Here is a 22,314-nt window from a genome sequence, read left to right on the forward strand (position 1 = left end):
CTATGTCGCTAGTCTCAAAGGGTTGTCACCCACGAAACCTCTGAATGCAATATACAGTTGCAAACCCGATGGTCCTATTATATCGCGCCCCAATGATATATTATGTCCTCCATATCGAGAGTTGTGTATTGCAGTGTTTTAAGCCTTGTCACGTTAAAACAGCGATAGAGATATATATAGAGAACCAACTGGACCATTGCAATATGACTTAATATATTATTGCATCTGTCGCATATCAAAAGACTCTTATAAAGCCTTTCCACATTGAAAGTACTGATTGCAATATATATATATATGGACCCGATGGAGTTATTAAAATAGTTTAAAATAATATCGTGTCCAGGTATTGGGGAATTGGCTATGTTATGTGCAAATCTGCCGATTGCGATAAAGTTGTGAAGGAGCGGACCCGATGAAGTTACAGATGCAGGCATAATGCATTTGAAGTCTAGCCTTACATGTTCGAAGGGTATTTTTTCTGTGTATTTCTAGTGCATCCTTGTATTCCAATATATTATATGGTCCTGGATTTAAAGGCTTAAGGCCTTGTCATATTAAAGTGGCGATTGCGATAAAAGGATGACGTGGCATGTGGGAGCTCTATATGGCTATAATCTCTCTTATATGGCTTCCGTGAACAATTAATGTATATTATATGAATATTTAAAAAAAAGGCCTCTCTTATATTTTTAATATGAAACACTATTGTAATTCGGCCTCTCTTCCACATTAATGTGTCTTTTGTGTATTGATGGATTTGAAGAGACAGAGGAAGACAAAGAGTGAGCACAGAGGAAGCTGAAAGATCAAGTGAGCATTGAGGAAGCTGAAGATCCAGCAGAGAAAGGAAGGCAAAGGTCAGGGGTATCAGGAATATAAAATAGAGAACAAGGAAAGTTTAGAGGTTGGAAAAACTAGAAGAAACAGAGGCAGTGGTAGATCTGGTAGGACAGGAGGAAGTCGAAGGTCTAGCAGGACAAGATGAAGCGGAAGGTCCAGCAGGACAAGAGGAAGCCAACAAATGAGCAACTTTGTTGATCAGGCTAACTTGCAAAAGGCTCAGACCAACGATGAATTAATCATATCTTAGTGCAGCTAATAGTAGACTCACTAAAGCTGTGTGGAGAAATTATCATAGATCATGATGGCTATTGCAAACTCTATGTGGATAGTGTGAAGATTTGTATAGACTTCTTCATATGAATACTGATTGGTATTGATGTTGTAGCATGGAGACTACAGTGAAGCTATAAATAGATAGAACTCAGTAAAGAAGAGTTCTGAGAGTCGAACATTACTATCAAACATTCCTTGACAAGAGGGTTGGAGCCCTTGGGGTTGGTACCTCAAAAGTTTGAAGGATTGGTGTCCTTGGAGTTGGTGCTCCTATATCCAAGGTTGGTGCCTTGACAAAACAGATCCAGATAGTTTGCAATAGAGGGTTGGAGCCTTTGAGGTTGGTGCCTCAGAACTGGAAGGATTGGTGTCTTGGGAGTTGGTGCTCCTAAGTCCAAGCTTGGTGCCTTGACAAAATAGAGTTGGCGCTCTAGAGGTTGGAGCCTCACAAAAGTTCAAGTTGGTGCTTGGCAATAGATTGGAATCATATATATATATATATATATATATATATATATTGTATCTATTTTATTGCAAATATTATATTAATAAAAGCATTTATTCTTGTTGTTCATCTTGTGTTCTGAATATAAATGTTTTAACTAGTAAAAATAACAATTGAAAAGAAATACTAATTCACCCCCCCTCTCAGTATTTCCAACACAGTAGGGCCTTTGGGCAGGATGGAATCTTGATAATATGTCAACGCATCTAATCCCTATTTGAGATATTCTAACTAAGAAACTCATGGGATGCACCCACCTTGCGTAATCATCTGAGTGTAGGTGGGGGTGGAAGAACTCCTCATACTTGGTTAAGGAAGGCTACTCCCATTTTATTTTCAATGCCCAAATTCCCCCAAAGTACTCAATATGGAGAAAAATATTGAAGACAAATGCAATTCCAAAAGTAATATTCTTCAGTTGGCTACTCTCCCATAAAAGAATTCTCACTACCAAAAATCTCTAGAAAATGGGTTTTATTAGCCCCTTCCAATTTCCCCTTTGTGGGAACTTGGAGGAAAACATCCCCCACCTCCTCCTCTAATGTTCGTTTTCTGAATTGGTTTGGTTTGCGGCCCTTGGCCCACTCTTCCTCAAAACTAGTTTTCCATCTGATCTCCTCCTCTTCTTTGCCTCTCAATGCAAATTTTACGCAAGCTCCCTCCAAGACAAAAGCTCCTTTAAATATCGTTGGATCCCTCTCCCCAATTATGTTTGCTAACACATTTGTTTATCTCGAAATAAGGTGATCTTTTCTTATTCTTGCTCTCCCATAAGGAGAACCACCCTCAAAGCTCTTTCATCATGTTTTGAATTCCATCGGCCATCAATGGACCCTTCACTACATCCTAAAGAATCAACTTGGCTTACTCCTTGGGCTTGGCCCTCTTCCTCCCTGTCTCTAAAGAAAATCTCCCCCTATTATAGTGAAAACTCAACCCCCCCATTTTGGACTTATTTATTTCAAATAATCGCAACCCTTTCCATAAATTTTTGGCTAAATCACCTTTTTAATATTTTCTTTTGGTTAAGTGTCATATAATTTTGCCATTTTTTTCCTTTTTTTCGGATTTCTATTTTGAATTCTTCATTGAGTTCTACTTTTTGCTAGCTTTCCATCGGTACTCATTTTATCTCATTTGTCTACACGGTTTGCAAATGCTGCTCATCCAAAGTTCGATCATTTTTACTGCCTAGGTTTAAAAATGTACAAAATGTATATTATTTTAAGTTTTGTAAATAAATTAGTAGATATGTCCACCTTATTAGATCATCTTGAATAAAATCAATGATCAAAATGCTAAAAACTTGGGGTGAAATTTAAAAGTAATCTCCTATCTTGAAGTGGAAATTATTTAATGAAGTTCGAGAATGATAATATCCTTGAGAATGTCAATGTTGACAAATGTGGAAACAATTTAAAAGGTACTAAGGTTAACATGCTAGCAATAAGCTCTACATTTAGAAATATTTTCCATTTGTCGGTATAGAAAATTGTATGGGAAAACAAGGCTTTATTTTGACAATCAAAAAATACTATGAGGTTGATTTGGTGCCATTTCATGGCTCTATATTCAGTGTTATCTCTTCTAGATTAATGAATACGCTTTGACTCAAGATTATTGGACACCCAATTTCATGGCTTAGCATATTCGTTTGATGTCACTACACAATAAGGGTTGGCCTATTTATGGCATGGTTGGGAAAGTCACAATAGACCAACTCCATTTGGTTTCCAAAAATTCATAGAGCTATACTATGTATCTTTCCAGGTTGGTACAAATGTGAAGTGCTAATATGGGTCAAAGATCAACCTACATAGGAGCTAGTGTGACAATAAGAAACTTAACTTCCTTAATAACAAGTGAATGTCACAGTCGTGTTCAACATCCCACACAAGCTTCTATAAGTTTGCAATGATAACCAACATCTCAAGTTTTCCAACAACAACTCTATCTCCCCTCCTGCACCCCCACCACACCCCCCCCCCCCCTTCACAATTTCTCTTTGTTTTATTGTAAATATTTTGTCATAATTATGAAAATGGTAAATTGATAAAAATCATTTAGGATGTGATAGGTCATAGGAAATTATAGATTCATGAGAAATTAAAGAGTGAAGGGGAAGGTGAAGGGCCACCTCCTAATTTATATAAATGTCTCCTCCTACCTCTAGGGCGGGAGGGGCTTTTATCACTTGATTCCATTTAGCATAGAGATAACTATGAGAACATAGGTAACTTTGAGGACTCTTGATCTTGTTAGATATTAGGTTGAGTTTTTTTTAGGCCAGGGGCTTATCTTGGAGATGATATGAGAAACCCACCATCCACCATTGGATTTTTGTGGACTTTTGGTACATGTACTTGAATTTATAGAAATTATCAATAAGGAGATCTTCACTCTTGGCATCGATTCTCGTGCACTCCTCTAATGGTTTTAATGGAAGTCCCTCTATAAATAAATTGATGGTTATTGTTCAGTCAATTTAGTGTTCTAAATTGCTACATAAATTATCAATTCGGGTATCGTAAACTGATGAAGTGTAGTGCACTATATGTGCTAGATGACCCTCTTACCTCACTATTTTTGAGTTTTATGTTTGTTTTGGGGTTTTTTTCTTTTGATTCCTAATCTTCTACAATGTAGCCTACAAAATCTTAATCTCCTACTGCTAAGAATGAAATGAGATATAAAATTTCTTTTAGGACAAATTTGGAAGTAAAGTTTATAAACAAGAAAATGAAAACAGAGCTTCTCTTCTTGCTATTATTATCATTTCCAAAATATGAACTGAAAGGACTTTAAAACTACTATCTACTCAATTACAAAACCAAAGCTTAAATGAACAAAATGAAATGGCAGCTATCTATGATAAATCAAAAGTGAAATACTAAAAGTAAGATTACTTCTACTATCTAATATACTGCAGAATTAAAGCTTAATGAAGAACTGAAGATGGAACTGTAGCTAAACTTAAGTGAAAAACTAAAAATGAAGTTGCAACTATTCTATTATGAAAGCAAGGCTAAATGAAACATTGTTGTCACTTTGCTGCATAACTTAGGGAGAACTACCTCCTTATGATAGCAATTTTTGAGAGATTTCATTCTTCATCATTCTAAGAAAAGTAAACTTGAAAATGCAAAGAAAAGACTCATTCATAAATAAAACATCTCACCACTTAGTCTCAGGATTAACCATCAATTGAAAGGGTTCTTGGAAATATCCATTTATATCATGAGTTGCTAAATTGATAAGAAAATGGCATTGAACTGCTTAACTCAAAAAATAATGAACAACAACTATAATGAAAGACTTATTCATAAATACAACATTTCACCATTTAGTTTTAGGATTAACAATCAAAGAAAGGCTTTTGGAAACATTCATTTATATCATGGGTGACTACACTAATAAGAAAATGGCATTGAACATCTTAACTCAAAAACTAATGAACAACAATTGTAATGAAAGACTCATTCATAAATACAACATTTCACCATTTAGTTTGAGGATTAACCATCAACGAAAGGCTTTTGGAAACATTCATTTATATCATGAGTGACTACACTAATAATAAAAAGGCATTGAACAACTTAACTCGAAATCTAGAAACTAAGGAATGACAGATGAAATAAATCAAATTATGCTACTGACATCAACTTAAAACTATAGGTAAGAGACTAGAAAGCAATGAAAACCAAAGTACTAATCTACGCTAGAATACAACTACTCTGAGTTAGTGAAAAATGACATAAGTTGCATGATACACAGAGTTAGAAAACGATTATGAACATGATGAAAAACACACAGTGAAGTTACAATTAAACTAAAAAGACAAATAGAAATAAAATGTACAGAAATAAAATGTACCCTTGACCACGCAGGGGCCCTCTGCAAGGTCTTGGATTATCAACACAGAATCAACACTTCACAAGCGCTTTAGGTATCCATTGAAAACAGAGTTCTTATATTAAAACAGGGCACTAAGTTTCTCACACTACAAAGTGGAAATATGCACTATTACATAAGAAAAAACTTGAACTTGTTCTGCGTTCTACACGCTGGTATTTATAGGAAAATAATACAATTGTTTTTTATAGAGAAATCAGCTGTAGCAAAACACGTAGACAGGTAGTGTATGTGGAATTCTTGTCTTCGGTTGCCTTGGAACATAAATATTCATAGTGGCTATTGGATTCTGTTTGTGTAGGCGGTAGATGAAGTCCTTGGCTTCAGGAGACTGCCTCGAATCCATCACTGAGAATCGTGTGAAAACAGAGTCCTACTTGCCATAGGTCTCCTACAGTTGACTTCCCTTTGATTGGAGTCCTCCTCATCGATCTAGACCAAATCGATAGGATACAATCCATGCTTTATCATTTTCCAAGGTACCCATGTGGTCCATTTCCTCTCTTAACACCTGCAACCTACAAAAGTGTGGAGATGGCTATGGAACAACCGGTTAGCTACGGAATGTGGCGGCGTTCTATAGCTGAAAGCAAAAAACCTATTCAAATAACAAACATAACAATATAACTTGTAAATCATTGAAATGTGCTCCTTGAGGAAATGTGCAATGGATTTTGATGATTAAGGATGCATTGCTCATGGAAAAGCAAAGGAAGAAGGATGAGAAAGTTTCTTAAGGGAGAGGTAGTTTTGGAACTCAACATACCCCCACTGTGAGACTATTGCATGTCCCCATGCAATCAAAATTGTAAACACCCTCCTTTTACTGCATCTGCTTTGACACTTTAGCCAAAACTTCCAACCTTTTCTTGCTTCTCTTTGTTGCAACTTCCATCCTAGGCTTCCTCATGAGGAACCTATACTTGAGGTTAATGAGAGCCCTGTTTAGTTTCTTGTTTTTCCTCTTTAATTTTCTATTCTTCTTATGCCACAAAACCAAATGAAGCATTTTGTTATCATGGATAATCTTATCCAGCTTGTTTTGTTCTTTTAAGGCTTCATTTTCCTTCTGAATATGCCTATTTAAAACCTCTAGCTCATAGATTTCCTACTTAAGTGAGCTAGTCAAAGTCTCTTGTGATGTAGCTGGCTGCTCAGGGTTGGATGAATTCCCTTGATCTATAGATGTATTTTTTTGTTCTAGTGACTCAATATAATCATAAATCTGTTGTTGGATTGGGTCAATCCCTGGAGAGAATTTCTTTGGGTTTCTTTCAAAGTTTTGTTGAGGAGAGTGCTGTGGGCTCTGCTCAAATGAGATGTTATCTTGGGACTGAGTTCGAGTTTCTTCTCCCAAGTCTATGAAATGAGCCTCTATTGATTTTTCTTTCTTCATTCTGCCCTTGAGTCTAGAACTTCTCCTCAAACTTTGTGAGCCTATGATTTCTTCCTCTATAACCTGTCTTCTTTTCCCCTTCTCCTTCTCTTTTTTGAACTAATCCTTGATGTTGACTAATCTTTCATAAAGTAATTTTTCATCATCTAATGAAGGTCCAGGAGTAATTTTGTGGATTTCTTCAGCTTTTTCCTTCATCTTTCTCCTCATTTCTGTCTATTTTCTGATATCTATTAATGTTTCAGAGAGAGGCTCTTCTTCACCATTTTCTTTTGCTGAAGTTGTAGGAGTGTTTTGAATTGTAAGACTAGTTCTCCTTCTCCTACTCTTTTTCATAGAACTTCCTTCAGGTAATTCTGGTGGATCTTGGAAAAAGTTTTTGATCAGAAAGTTCTCCCATGTGTCTTCTACACTCTTTAAGTGATATTCAACTAGAATTTTTATGAGACCATGGTGATAAATATTAGTTTTTATGGCTTCCATTCTCTTCTGAACAGTAATTGCCATTCTCCTCAAAATATTCAATAGGAAGAATGGGAGATTGATGGTTCCGTTTTCAAGAAAATTAATCAACAGTCTTATGTGATACATATACATGGAACCAAATCTACCCTCGCATGTAATAAATTTTTGTATAATTAGTAACATGCTACTCCATTTTCCTTTTAGTGCAGAGATGGGAATTCCTCTCTTAAAAATTGAAGTGTCCATACCTGGGTTTTGGAGAATGACTTTCCAAGTCTTATCATGGAATTCTTTATTCTTGAACCACCTCTCTCCAACCTTTGGTAGCTCAGTTGCTGTAGCAATAAAAGACTCTGTCACTGTAAACTTTATGTCACAAATCTCCACGTCCATCCCATCAAATGATCTAGCAAATGATTTGGTGATCTCTTTATGATGACCATCGAATTTCTCAATGAAACTCAGCCAACCAACTTTCTTCAACATCCCTTTCAACTAAGGATAACCTTCCATATATTTCACTCCTATAGGTTCTATTCTAACAATAAGACCCATCACTCCTATTCTCTACTCTGTCTGCATGAAGAAGACTATGTAAACGACAGTGGTATATGGAAGCAAAAATAGTTATAGATACGAGGATGAAATAATAGAGTATGTGGAAGAAGAACGACAGAGATGAAATAGGGAAGTTGTATGCGTGGAATAGTGCAGAAAATATATGGAATGGAATGGTTGTAAACTGTGTTGAAAATAGAGTACTGGTATACACAGAGAGAACCGGAAATAGAATGAATGATTGTGTGTTCAACGTATCCAAGTACTTGTATACACAAGAAGACTGCAAAATTATAAGCGAGGAACTCGATGTCATAAAGGAACAACAGGGTTGTGAAGGGTTGTATCCAATTAGGTTATGTCATGTATTTAGCTGTTAAACAGATGTGCTGGAGAAGTACAGTGAAGTACGAGTTAGAAGTGGAGATCGAATCATGAGACCGTTAGGCATTTAAGTCGGAAGGCATGGTGGAATAATCACGGTAATCAAATTGCACGATGATAAGTCAAGGAGTAGAGTGATTATACGAGTTATACAACTTATGTTTTATATTGTTATTTGAAATAGGTTTTTGTTCTTACCTCTAGAACCATACCTTTCCACTTGCTAACCTTTTTTTGTTGCTTCTTCAGGTGCTTAGATGTTGATATGTCTACAAAAGTTGTTTTCTTCTCCAATACTTGCATATTAAATTTATTATGAACTGGCCTTTTCATTTTTTTTTTGAACTAATGATCAAACTATAATGACAGAGTCAAATTGGCTGCAGAATAGGATTAGTTACAGAACTGGAATAGCTGAGGAACATGAGAACAGTTGCAGAATGTAAAACAGAGAATAAAATATGACTTTATGAATGAATGAAATGGATATGACTGTGTGGATGAAAATATGACAAAATGGAAATGAAAAATGGAGATGGAAGAAATGCTAAAGAAAAAAAAAATATTAGTGGAATATGGTTGTGGAGTGGAGTGAAACTTGCAGAAGTAAAACAAAATGAAATGAAGTAAAACAATGAATTTTCAGAATGCATAATGATTCACCATTTGTGGAAAATATAGGGTGTCAGAGTCTTCTAATTTTCACCCTGTATTTTCTATATAAGAATGCCAATCAGTGATTGGTTTTCAACCTTATACAATTTTTTTTTTTAATATGATGAAAAGAACAAAGACTAAGTTGGTGGAGAAGAAGGATTCTTCTTCACCAACTTCATTTCAAAATTATTTTGAAATATCTTGATGAAGTCCTCCTTTGAGATTGGTTTTTGATAAATTTTCAACCTATGACCATTCACAAGGAGAGGAGTTTGATTCTCATTTATTGTTCTAATTCTTACTGCTCCATTACTGAAAAAAATTTCAATCTCATATGGCCCAAGCCAATGAGTTTGAAACTTTCCTTGAAAATCCTTAAACTTTGAATCAAATAACAGTGCCCAATCTCCCTCTTGAAACTTCCTGTCTTTGATGTACTTGTCATGCCACTTATCCAGCTATTGCTGAACTAGACCAGTTCTTTGAACAACCTCTTGCCTGGTTTCATCAAGTTCATTCAATTGCTCCAGTCTATGCTTTTGAGCTTCTGATAAATCCATCCCCAACTGGACCGCCGTCTTGAAAGTTTTAATTTGGAACTCTATGGGGAACAGGACTTGCTTCCCATAAAAAAGTTCACAGGGTGTATGTCTTGTTGTGTTCCTCCATGTAGTTTTATAGGCCCACAAGGCTTTAGGAAGCCTTTTTGTCCAATATCTTCTATGTAGATGTACAGTCTTGGTGAGGATTCCTTCAATCACTTTATTTGTTGACTCCACTTGACCATTTTTTTGTGGATGATAGGGAGTGGATTTCCTATGCTTGATTTTGTACTCTTCCATAAGCCTTTCCATCATTTTGGATGTGAATTGAGTTCCCTGATATATCACAATTTCTCTTGGAACACCAAAGCGAGTAAAAATATCCTCAAAAAGAAAACTAACTACAGATTTTTCGTTAGTAAAAAGTAATGTTCTGGCTTCTACCCATTTGGTGACATAATCAGTGCATACCAATATATACTTTTTCTGCTTGGATGGAGGATTAATAGGTCCAATAAAGTCTAAAGCCCATTTTTCAAAGGGTTCGATAAGTACCTGAGGTTGTATTAGCATTTCATTTGAGGGGGCAGGTTTCCCTACCCTTTGGCAGCTGTGGCACCTTCTGACATATTCTTTAGCATATTTGAAGATGGATGGCCAATAATATCCTAAAGAAAGGATTTTATAGGTTGTCCTCTTGTCAGCAAAGTGTCCACCACATGGCTCATCATGACATGCTTTGAGAATATCAGGCATTTCATCTTCCCTAACACACCTTCTGATCATAAGATCTGGCCCATATATAATTCGTTATTGATCCATGAATATCTTGCACTATTTTGAATAATCTTTCTTTTCTCTCTAGGAAATAAATGTGAAGGTAACTTCCTTGTAGCCAAGTAGTTAGCAACATCTACAAACTAAGGAGTTTGAGTAGTTACTGCAAATAGATATTCATCGGGAAACTTATCCTCAACCGGAGAGTTTTCTTTGATATTCTAAATCCTGGACAAGAAATCAGCAACTGTGTTTTGTTTTCCAGGTCTATCTAGCACAGTAATGTTGAATTCTTGCAAAACTAAAGGCCATATTGTAACTCTGCCATTAGTAATAGGTTTATTCATGAAATATCTAATTGTAGAGTGATCTGTATGAACAAAAGTTTCATAGCATGTTATATAGTGTCTAAACTTGTTAATTGCATGAACAACAACTAAGAATTCTTTTTCAGTCACAGTATAATTCAACTCAGTGGGAGTCAAATTTTTACTTGTATAGTAAATGGCATAAGGAATCAAATCTTTTTGTCCTAATACAACTCCTAGAGCTGTATCTAAAGCATTTATAGAAATATGGAAAGGAAGTTTCCAATTTGGTCCTCTTAAGATAGGTGCTTCAAATATTTTTGCTTTCAAGGTTTCAAATGCTAGTTGGAAATCAGGATTCCACTTGAATTCACAATCTTTTGTAAGTAATTTGAAGAGTGGAGATGCTACTTTGGTAAAGTTTTCTATAAACCTTCTACAATATCCTGTCAATCCTAGAAAACTTCTAACATCTTTTTGGAAATTTGGAATTGGTAACTTAGTGATGACTTCAAATTTTAATTTGTCTACTTTAATCCCATCTCCCAAAATGTGATGTCCTAAAACAATACCTTCTATAAACATCATAAAGCATTTTTCATGGCTTAGTGAAAGGTTTGTTTCTTTACATATTTTAAGGACTTTTTCTAAATTTTCCAAAGCTTCTTCAAATGTGTTACCATAGACTATAAAATCATCCATATATACCTCTACAAAATCATGTATTAGATCAGAAAAAATTCCTAGTACTACTCTTTAGAATGTTGTTGGTGCATTACATAACCCAAAAGGAAGCACTCGGTAGGCAAAATTTCCCCATGGACAAGTAAATGTGGTTTTATCCCTCAGGTGCTACCTAAATTTGATTATAACCACCAAAACCATCCAAGAATGAGAAATATTTTTTACTTGCTAATGTATCTAATACCTGATCTATAAAGGGCAAAGGAAAGTGATCTTTCAAGGTTTCTTTATTCAATTCTCTGTAATCAATGCACACCCTCCATTTACCATTCCTTTTAGGCACAATTACCAAAGGGGAAACCCATTGGCTATCTAAGATTGGGTAAATGAAGTTTACATTGCAAAGTTCTTAGAGCTCTTCTTTCACAATCTCCCTAAGATTTGGATTCATTCTTCTTTGAGGTTGTTTGATTGGTCTACTTTTTTCCTCAATATAGATATGATGGATACAAGTCTTAGGATCAATACCTTTCATATCGGTATACTCGCATGCAAATGCAGCAGAATGCTTTTGTAATATCTTGCTTAGCTCTTCTTGTTGTAGTTTCTCCAAGATTTTGTTTATGTTCAATGTTCTACCTAGAAAAATTTCAATTGTAGAGCTATCAAACTCTTCCATAGAATAGAGAGACATCTGCCTAGATGACAAGTATTCAACATTAGGTTTTTCCTAGAATTGTGCATGATCATATTTTGAAGATGTTTCAAAATTTTCCAATGTGTTTAAAATTTGACTATCTTCACTAATTTCTAATATAGTAAAGATAGGCTAAATAACATCTTCATCATCGATCCATTCCTTGTCATCTATTTCTGTGATTGCTTTTGCTGGAGGATACAAAGTAAATTTCTTTGTTGAATTACCATAAAAAATGTACATGTCACCAGATCTACAACTAATAAAAGCATCAGCTGTGGCCATCCAAGGTCTTCCTAAGATGAGTGGGTGTCCTCCTAAATTATTCTTGGGAGTTAAAATCATGAAATCAATAGGATATTCCCAAGAATATAAGGAGACTAAAATGTCTTCTAGCACACCATTTGGTTTGATCACTGATCTATTTGCAAGTTGCAGTAAGGTAGGTGTGTAAAGAAGGTTAGGAAGTTTAAGTTGCTCGATAGTCTGTCTACTCATAATGTTTATTGCTACCCCTAAGTCAATCAATGTGTTTTGAATTTCAATCCCATTTATATGTGTCTTGACAATTGGACTTCCTGGATCCACATATTTCTTCATGGCAATCTTTCCCATCATGATATCTGCTATCTTTCCTGCCAGGTGAATTCTTTTTGTTTCTCTTAGTTTTCTTCCTAGTCTTTTGAGGCTCGACTCCTTTATTGTCTTAGCTAGAATAGGAATTTCTCTAATGGCTTGTAACAAAGGAATCTTGATACAAACATTTTTCAATTCATCTAGGAAGTCATAATTGGGCAACAAGGTCTGTTTTTCTACTCCTTTATCAATTTGTAATCTCTCAGGAAAAGGAGGTGTAGAAGTAGATGTTGGTTGCTCAATTATAGGACTTGTGTTTATTGGTTCTTTTTGTTTTTCTTTTTGAATGTCTTGGTTAGGAGGGATTTTCCCTCAAAAATTTTATTGAATTTTAGAGAATCCTCCTCAGAAGCATCTTGTTCTTGAATATCTATAGAAGGTTTTTCCTTTTCTAATATCCTACCAGATCTAAGTTGAACATCATTAAGATCTAGAGGAGCAATCATATAAGTAGGAAATTTTTGTCCTTCTACCATGTAAGCATTTTGAGGGTTTTTATTATTGGGGTTTGGCAATGGTTAGGTTGGTAGTTTATTTGGTTTTTGTTGAAATGGAAGTAAGACTTGAGGATTTTGACTTTGTTGTGGAGGTTGTTGTGGAAATGGCAATGAAAGGTGAGGGCTTTGATTTGGAAGTTGTGGTTGATGATTTTTCTGGTGATTTTGTGGGGAGGATAACTCTGATAAGATGAAGGATATTGATAATATTGAGCAAATCTCCCATAAGGATTTTGTACCCCTTGTGCCCATGGTTGAGATTGATACTGAGTTTGAGGTTGAGGCCAAGGTTTCTACCAAGAATTCCAGTTCGGTGGGGGTTGAAAATACATTGGATTGTTAAATCCTTGATTTTGTTGCCCTTGCCAAGGTCTTATTACAACAAAACAAAGAGGTTATACGTAATTTGGGACTATTTCTTCTTAAAAGGCAGCCTTAAGATTTGGGATTGAAGGACAACCCTCGGTCTCATGACTTTCTAAACAAATCATACAAGTTTCTACAATTTTTGCATCTAAAGGGCATTCCCTTAAAGCATGTTTATTTTTGCATTTTGGACAAAAGATGGCTAAGGCATCAGCCTCTTTTTTCTGCTTGTTTTGGATTTTGAGGGTGTCTAGTAGTTCACTAAGGCTCCCTAAAATGTCAATTTTAAACTCATCAAGCATATTTCCAATTTTTGCCCTACTTACAGATCCAGTTGCAGATTCGTTTACTCTAACAAGAGAAGGATCTCTTGATCCTTTCCCAGTTTTAGATTTCCCTCTTGAGAGATGAACACATAGTTCTGCTATGTCACTTAATGGAAGTTGAGATATGTCTCCCTTCCCCATCATGTTAAGGATATCCATCCATTCATCTCTAATGGCCTTTAACAAAAGAGCTTTCAAAGTTTCTTCATCTAAATTGTTCATTTTTTCTCTTTTCAAATTGTAGTTGAATCTCTCAAGCAAATCCTCTAAGTTTTCATCTTCCTTTTGCATAATTTTGAATACCTCATCCGTATGATTAGTAGGCATACAATAATCCAAGTATATATCCAAAAATGTCTATTTCATATCATTCCAAGTTCTAATGGATTGAGTGACTAACCCCATAAACCATTTCAAAGCAGTCCCTTTAAGTTTTCAAGGGAACAATTTGAGTTTTTGAGAGTCTTGTAGATAGTCATAGGTTCTACATAAGAGTTCAAACTCAAACAAAAATGTTTCAGGGTCCTCACTTCTCAACTCATAAAAGTTTGGGAGGATAGATGGTGAAATTTTTTTCATTGTTGTGTGTGTTTCCTCATCTAATATAGGGAATCCAAATGAGTTATCTATTTCCCTATTTCCTCTGCCTCCTCCATTGTTACCTCTACCTCCTCCATTGCTCCCTCTACCTCTCCCTCTACCTCCTCCATTGCTCCCTCTACCTCTCCCTCTACCCCCTCCTCCAAATAGTGAGAAATCTCCATCTTGTTATTCTTCTGCCATTATAGTTTCTATAGAGTCCTCTGGTTCTTATATTAATGGAGTATGGGAGAGAGTTTCTACTTCTTCCTCTTCACTAGGTATTCCTACTTCCTCAATTAAAATAGGCTCCACTGTAGAAGTGAAAAAGGTTTTCTCTCCTAGGTTTGTTTTAGTAGATGAAGTGGGAGAATATTCTAACTGGGTTGCTGCCCCTTGAATTCCAAGAATCCTAAGGCTGGGAGTATGAGTCTGGGATGGAGGTGTATCTTTCATAACTCTTGGCGGAGTAGGTGGAGTTGTGAAAATTGAACTTCTACCCCTAGCTATAAATCTAACCCTAGAGTCTCCTTCTCTATGCATGTCATTGTTTTGTTTTGTTGTTTTTTTTTATGAATATAAGAGATAAGGCTACCTAGTTACACTTCCCCTACAACAGTGCCAAAATGTTTAGTCAATTTAGTGTTCTAAATTGCTACATAAATTATCAATCTGGGTATCGTAAACTGATGAAGTGTAGTGCACTATATGTGCTATATGACCCTCTTACCTCACTGTTTTTGAGTTTTATGTTTGTTTGGGGGTTTTGTTCTTTTGATTCCTAATGTTCTGCAATGTAGTCTACAAATTATTAATCTACTGCTACTAAGAATGAAATGAGATATAAAAGTGCTTTTAGGCCAAATTTGGAAGTAAAGTTTGTAAACAAGAAAATGAAAACAGAGCTTCTCTTCTTGCTATTATGATTGTTTCCAAAATATGAATTGAAAGGACTTTAAAACTACTATCTACTCAATTACAAAAACAAAGCTTAATGAAAAAAATGAAATGGCAGCTATCTATGATAAATCAAAAGTGAAATACATAAAGTAAGATTACTTCTATTGTCTAATCTATTGCAGAATTAAAGTTTAATGAACAACTGAAGATGGAACTATAGCTAAACTTAAGTGAAAAACTAAAAATGAAGTTGCAACTATTCTATTATGAAAGCAAGGCTAAATGAAGTATTGTTGTCACTCTGCTGCATAACTTAGGGAGAACTACCTCCTTATGATAGCAATTTTTGAAGATTTCATTCTTCATCATTCTAAGAAAAGTAAACATGAAAATGCAAAAAAAAGACTCATTCATAAATAAAACATCTCACCACTTAGTCTCGGGATTAACCATCAACTGAAAGGGTTCTTGGAAATATCCATTTATATCATGAGTTGCTAAACTGATAAGAAAATGGCATTGAACTGCTTAACTCAAACTAATGAACAACAATTGTAATGAAAGAATCATTCATAAATAAAACATTTCACCATTTAGTTTGAGGATTAACCATCAGCAAAAGGCTTTTGGAAACATTCATTTATATCATGAGTGACTAAAATAATAAGAAAATGGCATTGAACAACTTAACTCAAAAACTAATGAACAACAATTGTAATGAAAGACTCATTCATAAATACAACATTTAACCATTTAGTTTGAGGATTAACCATCAACGAAAGGCTTTTGGAAACATTCATTTATATCTTGAGTGACTACACTAATAAGAAAAAGGCATTGAACAGCTTAACTCAAAATCTAGAAAATAAGGAACGACAGATGAAATAAATCAAATTATGCTACTGACATCAACTTAAAACTACAGGTAAGAGACTAGAAAGCAATGAAAACCAAAGTACTAATCTACGCTAGAATACAACTACTCTGAGTTAGTGAAAAATGACATAAGTTGCATGATACATAGAGTTAGAAAACGATTATGAATATGATGAACAACACACAGTGAAGTTACAATTAAACTAAAAAGACAAATAGAAATAAAATGTACCCCTAACCACATAGGGGCCCTCTGCAAGGTCTCGAATTATCAACATAGAATCAACACTTCACAAGCGCTTCAGGTATCCATTGAAAACAGAGTTCTTATATTAAAATAGAGCACCTAGTTTCTCACACTACAAAGTAGAAATATGCACTATTACATAAGAAAAAACTTGAACTTGTTTTGCGTTCTACACACTAGTATTTGTAGGAAAAATGTACAACTGTTTTAGAGAAAGAAATCAGCTGTAGCAAAACACGTAGACAGGTAGTGTATGTGGAATTCTTGTCTTCAGTTTCCTTGGAACATAAATCTTCTAATAGTGGTTGTTGGATTCTGTTGGTGTAGGTGGCTGATAAAGTCCTTGGCTTCAGGAGACTGCCTCGGATCCATCACTAAGAATCGTGTGAAAATAGAGTCCTACTTGCCATAAGTCTCCTACAGTTGACTTCCCTTTGACCGAAGTCCTCCTCATCGATCTAGACCAAATGGATAGGATACAATCCATGCTCTAACATTTTCCAAGGTACCCATGTGGTCTGTTTCCTCTCTTGAAACATGTAACCTACAAAAGTGTGGAGATGGTTGTGGAATAGCCGGTTAGCTGCGGAATGTGGCTATGTTCCATCACTGAAAGCCAAAAACCTATTCAAATGAAAAACATAACAATATAACTTGTAAATCACTAAAATGTACTCCTTGAGGCGATGTGCAATGGATTTTGATGATTAAGGATGCATTGTTCATGGAAAAGCAAAGGAAGAAGGATGAGAAAGTTGCTTAAGAGAGAGGCAGTTTTGGAACTCAACAGTTATACTAGTCTAATGTGCACATTTTATTTGAACTTCAGCCTATTCAGCTTTCTAGTCTTCTTCCACTATTTAATCTATCAACCTATCTCCTCATCCAACTTCTTCACAATTCTATAGCCTTTCTATTCATCGTGGTGATTGGAGGAATACCATTTGCATTCACATTTAATTTCAGGCTATTTGAAGGATACCATCGAGAGTAATGGAATTCATGCATGTAACCAAAAGTGAAGTATGTAGAATCAAATTGCTCTCACACAAGTATGTAGGCTCCAATATAACCAATTTATATAAAACCTAATTATTTTAGAAATTGATTCCTTATGGGATAAGTGATTATGGTAGATGATATAGAGGACTGATATTATGGGAATTCATGGCTTACCCCAAATTCTAACATTGAGTGGAATCCAAATTTTAACAGGATTATTGTTGATGGGCTTCCAATGGAATCAATGGAGATGTTTATAAAGCATGGCTATGATTTGCACTGATGTGCGCATTTGGATATGTTAGTTTCTGAAATCACATCCTTTTCCAAACTCAAAAACCATCCCCATATGTGGTAGATCTCTCTTGAAATCATATGTGAGTTTGTCATAGTATAAATTATCAATGAGTGGAAGATCTTGAAAACCTAAATTTTTCCATTCGGCACTGAACAAAATACATTTTGGGAGATTCATATCACTTGCATTTTCTTTGATCAACAATCAATAGAAGATGAAGAGACACCTAAATAACTTGTAATATGATGAGGGATGTTGCAATCAAACAAGGGAGATTACAATCTAAAGAGTCAAGTTGTGATGTGAAGAGGTAGGATATGATGTGATTGAGGGGAAATAGATCATAATATGATTAGACAATTTTTTATTGCAATGAAGGGGGGGGTCACAATATGATGAGAAAAATTGCGATATGGGAAGTTAAAATGTGATGAAATGGGGTCGCAATTAAGGGATGCAAGTTGCCATAAGAAGATGAGAGTTGTAACACAACTAGAATAGTTGCAATGTGATTTCCATTTCTTTCCATCAAACTGAATAAATTTATAGGCCTAGCTTCCTCCTTAGGCTTGAAATGGAAAATGGGTACAATAATTACCAACACCTCCTCCCTAGAAATCAACATGCCAGAAGTTGCATCTCCAATAGCAGTCGGTTCATAAAATGTATACTCAAGGCTATGTTTTTTACCTCCAACCAATGCCTTTTCTCCCTTTTATATATCATCTTTTATGTTCTTTTCAACCTTTTGTACAATAGAATTGTTGATTAAGGGCCCTTGAATAACACCTTCCTTAAAACCATTTCCAATTCTCATGTCTTGGACTACACCAGCAAAGAGACTTGCAAATTTTTCATGGATGCCATATTGTACTAATATTCTATTAACACAAATGAAATTTTTTCCATTATTATGAAATTTTGTTCCCAAAGTTCCCTTTACTGTAACCTCAAAATCTACATCATCAAATATTATACAATGTGAATTTCCACCAAGATCCAAGGAGACCTTTTTCATTTTTCTTATGGTGGAAACCATTAGATTTTTTCCAACCATTTTTGATCCAATGAATGTGATTTTTTTCACATATCAAGATGTAAGTAGTGTGTCTTTAATCTCAGTAGTATTTCCCATCAAAATATTTAGGACACATGGTGGAACTCCTACTCGAAGTGTGATGAGCCCCGAAAATGGGTAACTATATGGGCTCATTTTGCCTATTATTTTCATTTAATCCACCATTCTCAATATTTTTTTGCATTCTTTTGAATATATTTACGTTAATTGGTGAATGGGAATAGTCACTTTACCACAAAGTCTAATACGTGTTTATTGCAGATTTTTGGACATTTTTGGACCAAGACCAGGCATTTATGAGCAAATTGGTAGCCAAACTCGAAGAAACAAGGCTGAGGATTTATAGGAGGGTTGTCTCCTACACTAAATGATGCCTTCCTCGAGTTCTCCATCAACAGCTCAAAGTTCAACAGCCCACCAAAGATGATTTCAAGGGGTAGTCGAGCAGGTCTAGTGAAGTGGTTGTTATCTACAGTTTTGGGTAGTCGAGTTCCTAAAGTTTAGGAGGACTTTTGGGTGTCCTCACTTCCATAAATAGGAAGGCTTCAAGCCTTAGTAGGTTAGCCATTTGATATTCTATTCTCACACTTTAGTACAGCTTTGTACTCAACTCATTTTCGAGCTCCTTTTGCAGATAGTTTTGTGATGTAACTATTATTTGTTTTTATCAATGAAGATGAATCCAGCTTTCAACCAACACTGATCTTTCCTAGGGGGCTATAGCACTTGGGGTTGGGCCCAACCCAAGTGCCCAGTACCTCCTTTGTGTATTTCTATGTGTTTTTATTGCATCCATAGAATAATTTTTGTTATTTAGGTTAAATCTTGCTTTGTTACTTAGGTTGTTTTTTATGATTAAGATAGTTGTTCTTGCTTCAGGTTGATTTGATAGTTTGATAACAGAAAATATCCACAAAAAGGCTACCAAGCAGGCCTTTATCTCCTTTCTCCCTCCTTGGGACCATGAATTGAGACCAAGGCACTCTTGCTGCCACAAAAACATTGTTTTTTTCCTTCCAATGCAATTGGTAGTGTTAACACTCGAATTTGCCCCAGGCTGAGGAAGGAAAAACTCAAGGCAACATCAAACCATGCTCAGCCTCGTAGCTAGCCCTACGAGGACAGGAGAGGGCTCTCTCCAGGTCAATCTCAGAAAAATATAATCAATGAGGCTCGAGATGACTGAAATTGTAACTAATCTTAGGCTAGGTATTAAGTGTAGAGGTTTAAAGGTGATTTTTTGGGGTTTTTGTTGAATCAAATGGAAATGCAATTTTGGGTGCGGGGATGAGACACAGTTTTTGCAGAGGTCTGATTGGAGAAAGGTAGGCAATTGTTTGATGCCTTAAAATCAATGAGGTGAATAGATCAGATAGGTGAGGAGCTAAGGAGAGCAATAAAACCTCAAGGATTCTCCTTAAACAGATGAAAACATAGGATATCAAACAAACTTAAAGGTAGAGCATTACAGATTATGAATTCTACCTTAACACTTCATTTGTTCAATTGCAGAAGATGAGAGAGGGAAAATGATACACATAACAAACTTACAAGTACTGAAAAGCACACCATCAAGACATAAAGCCACAAGAATTCCAAACAGTGCTGCAAAACCCTGGTCTTTCCTTTGCCAAAATGCTGAAATAAAATGTACAATAAAGTCTCAAAGCCTCTTCCCCAAGAGTCCAACCATGAAAATGACTTAGAAAATACATAATATAGGCAAGCCAACCCATTCCCTTGCCTCTAGGGGTCGAGCTCCTCCTTCTAGGAGCTATTTCAACCAATTATAAGAAAGGAACTGAAAACTAGGTAGTCAAACAACTAACCCCTATATGCTAGGAAACTAATTCATTCATTAAATTTTTGCTATTTTGTGAATGAATCATATAGAATAGGTAAATAAGTACCAAATTTACATCATGTACATTAAATTATATCAAGACAAACCAAAAATTACATCAAGAGGTGAAACTGGTGATAACTGGTCGAATTCCTGAGTTGGAGGACGAAAACTGGATCAAAAATCTCTATGCGCAGCGAACTTTTCAGGCTAATTTTGAGGCACTTCCCGAAATCCAAATTGAGCTCACGATAGCTCGTTGGAAAGGTCTTTGAGTCTACTTTCCAATCCAAATGGAATTTTTCAATTTGAGCTCATTTTCCCCCTCAAAATTGCATTCTCCCAAGACTGCTTCCTGTGTGTCCAACAAGGGGCAGTGAGGTCATTTTTTGCATGTTTTTTGACCCTTTGGGGACCCTGTTATCACAAAATCAAGCACTGAAGGCTGCTAATCAGTCAGACTCTGTGTAGCTATTTCAAACCAGACTTTTGACTAAGGCTTAGCCTCCTTAGCCTGAGAGGGCTCTCTCAAAGGGGTTACTAATTTTAAATATTGATGAGATGGCTAACTCTTGCAAAGTAAATTTAACATATGAATTGGCTGGACAGACCTTACAAAGATTTCCATTGGACTCATGGAGTTAATCATCATTTCAGCAAACTATAAAACCACTCATTCATGGAAGTCAGGGCATGTAATGTTTAAATACTCAAGACACCTCTCAAATAAACCTCAACTTACAAATACACACAGGAAATCAGAGTAGCAGAGTGAATTCTGAGTGATTGTGTATCTATAAAGCTGTAAAACATAAAGGATAAAACAAAACACATATATCTTGAGCATCTGAAACAATGTATGAATCCTGAGAAGAAGAAGCAGTCATTTGTATTACTGAAAACAAGTTCTTACATAAGCCAAAATAAACTCTGTTTCTCAAAAACATCCAACCCCCATTACATCAAAGTTTTATCTATATATAGAGGTACACCCTTAACTAATTTGAGCTTCCTCCTCCAGCATGAGGGGAGCTCGATGACTGCTACTAATTACCCCTATCTACCATTTAACTAACTCATTAAATACATTAAGTGCTGAGCTGTAATTACAAAGAGTCCTAACTAAACTAAAACTCTGATTTTATTCTCCTCGTAGCATGATTCTTTCTTGATCCTTGACACCTGTCTCCTTAAAGTTTGGCCGAGATAGTTGAGAGAAGGATGCAATGAACAAGCTAGCCTTGGATGCTGAATGCGCTGATGGTTCATTAATCATAAGGATAAAACCCCTGTTTTTCCGGTCTTTGTCTCCCACCATTCTTCAAAAATTAAGCAGCATGTTCCCAGCTCTTTAATACCCCAAAAATAACGAGCATCACCATATTCCCAAATGTGCTGGAAGCTTCTCTGATGGACAGGTGTGCCAAACAACTTCTCGCATGCAACTCCCTCAAAACCCTAATCACCGAGGATAAAGTGGCTTTATAACCAAGAATCTTAAACTTAGGTTAAAAGATTTCACCTTTTGTTAAAGGTACACCTGGCATATGTTGAATGGCTGTAGCAGCTTCCTTTGATCCCTTTCATGTCACTGAGGTGTTCCCTTTGCAAATTTCTGATTCTTCTTTCAAATTGTTTGCCTGCGTTTTTTAAAAACAACACCTA

The 22,314-nt window shown here is 35.7% G+C and overlaps 1 pseudogene; it reads right to left on the reverse strand.

Annotated features, from left to right (window-relative positions):
• The window catches only part of LOC149179582 (succinate-semialdehyde dehydrogenase, mitochondrial-like), a 131,361-nt pseudogene that overhangs the window by 96,254 nt on the left and 12,793 nt on the right, over positions 1 to 22,314 (reverse strand).

The sequence above is a fragment of the Pinus tabuliformis genome, chromosome 3_2 (assembly GCF_031772625.1).
Source record: "Pinus tabuliformis cultivar Carrire ecotype Pingquan chromosome 3_2, CPIR1, whole genome shotgun sequence".
Lineage (NCBI taxonomy): Eukaryota > Viridiplantae > Streptophyta > Pinopsida > Pinales > Pinaceae > Pinus > Pinus tabuliformis.